The sequence below is a fragment of the Alnus glutinosa genome, chromosome 3, assembly GCF_958979055.1.
Source record: "Alnus glutinosa chromosome 3, dhAlnGlut1.1, whole genome shotgun sequence".
In the NCBI taxonomy this organism is placed as follows: domain Eukaryota; kingdom Viridiplantae; phylum Streptophyta; class Magnoliopsida; order Fagales; family Betulaceae; genus Alnus; species Alnus glutinosa.
Window position 1 is genome coordinate 20,696,437 of NC_084888.1, and position 2,343 is coordinate 20,698,779.

Sequence of the window (2,343 nt, forward strand, 5' to 3'; positions counted from 1 at the left end):
TAAAACCTTAGTGCTTTTTATCTATTTTTTTAATTCAGTTTTATTTAGTTATTTATTTTGCACGAGAAAATTCCAAAATTCGGAACTAGGTTAAAATATAATTTGTTTAAATAGAAATTAATTTTCGCAACACAATTCCCTGTGGATTCGACCTCGCACTTGCACACACTATATTGCAAATGATTCGTATGCTTGCGAGTTAATTAAAATTTGCAAAACAAGTTTTTGGCGCCGTTGCAGAGGAATTTGTTGATTTGTGAAAATTAATTTTTGTTTGAATTGATTTTATTTTTCTACTAGTTTAGGTATATTTTTGTTTTATTCTTCTCATTGCAATTTTTGGTTGCAGGCTTTATTCACAATTGGGAGGAATTAGCCTCAATGTTCTTGAAAAAGTTCTTCCTAGCCCAAAGGACTAGGCAATTGAAGAGGGAATTTCAAACCTTCCAACAAAAAGATAAAGACCTATTCTTTGAGGCGTGGGAGTACTTCAATGAGCTACTTCTCAAATGCCCTCATCATAACCTATCTCAAGAAGATCAAATACAAGTTTTTATGAAGGTTTAAATGATTATAACAAAAGTCTTGTAGATTCAGCTTATGGAGGCGTGCGAATGGCGAAGAATAGCGAGGAGGCCATAGAACTCTTTGAGACTTTAAGTGAGAACTCCCAACAATTCTCATCCCGAGGGAGGTAAGGACTCAAAGGAAATGGCGTATATGAAGTGAATACAAATGTGGAGTTCAAACTCAAATGGCTACCATGGAGAGGAAGCTGGGTTAGGAGCAAGCCAGCTATGTAGGTCAAAATAACTATCCTCCAAAGAACAATCCATACTCCAACACTTACAATAAAGGGTGGCAAAACCACCCCAATCTTTTTTCATGGAGTAACAATCAGGATGTGCAAAATTCACAAGGGCAACACATAAATTTCCAGCAGGGAAATAACTATCAAGCTCCACTACAAGCGGTCCAACTAAATCCGGAGCCAAAGAAGAATGACCTCGAAGGTGCTCTACTCTAATTTATGACTACGCAACAACAGACCAATACTCAGACTACTCAAGCTATTCAAAAATTGGAGGCCAATACAAGTCAAGCTATTTAAAGACTGGAAGCACAAGTAGGACAATTGATCAAAGAGCTGACCAAGAGAAAGATGGGCGGATTTACATCCCAAACAATACCCAATCCAAAAGGACATGAGCAACTAATGGTTGTGACAACCCTTAGAAGTGGGAATACCATTGACACCAATGTGGTAATTGATGAGACAATACCGACATCTCCAACTGAAGCCACAACTTCCAAGGTAAGAGAAAGGGAGAAGGACCCTTCCCTCAAAAGTTAGTAAAGCCAAAGAAAGAAAAGCAACTTCTGGATATTTTTGAGACTTTGAGAAAAGTTAAAGTTAACATTCCTTTATTAGATGCAATTCAGAAAATTCCTTCTTATGTTAAATTTTTAAAGGACTATTACACTCATAAAAGGAAGTTTCAGGCACATGAAAAAGTTGCTTTGACAAAAGAGGTAAGTGTGGTACTCTTGACATCGATCACCTTACAATTGGCAGACATAAGCATTAAAATACCGAGAGGTATCTTGGAGGATGTATTGGTAAAGGTAGATAAATTTATCATACCTGTTGATTTTATTGTGCTAGATATGGAAGAATCCCCTATACCATTACCTTTACCTATTATTTTGGGAAGACCCTTTATGAGAATTGCAGATACAAAAATTTGAGTAAAAAGGGTATTGTGAAGATGAAGGTGAATGGGTAGAAAATTGAGTTCAAAGTGAAAATAATTTATTGACTTCTAATTTAAACCAAGAGTGTGTGTTTGTGTGCAAACAAATATCTTAAATGTGGAATTTAAATGAGACAAGATATTTGTTACGAAGTGGAAACTCTATGAAGAGAAAAAATCACTCCGGGGCAGCCAAACCCAGGAAATCCACTATCCAAAAACGAAGCTAGTTACAAGACACTCGTACTCACATAACCCTATGCAGTAGTCATACCTTTAACTTTGACGTGTAGTCCAACACGAATGCTTCCCAACCAGATCTTCCACCTGAAGGGGTTTTTGATGGATTCCTTTACCTTAGGACCGACCCCTAAGATAGACTTCACACAAACAACGAGCACACACCGGCAATAGCTTGAGAGCTAGCGGATCTTCGATTCTCCCTAAACACCCTCTCAAAGCACTATGGAATTCATCACCGAATTCTGTACAAAACACAGAACTAGAGCCCCCTTTTTATAGGCTTCAAGAGACCTTGAAATCTGCTGAAAAAATAACTCTGTATGTCGACTGTCCGGACGGAAGTTTG

At 37.5% G+C, this 2,343-nt stretch overlaps 1 non-coding gene across 1 annotated transcript; it reads right to left on the minus strand.

The window, feature by feature from the left end:
- Positions 1–419: 419 nt before the first annotated feature.
- Positions 420–527, minus strand: LOC133865091 (small nucleolar RNA R71). The gene has a single exon (XR_009899623.1). It is a non-coding gene; the product is annotated as a small nucleolar RNA R71 (small nucleolar RNA).
- Positions 528–2,343: the final 1,816 nt, after the last annotated feature.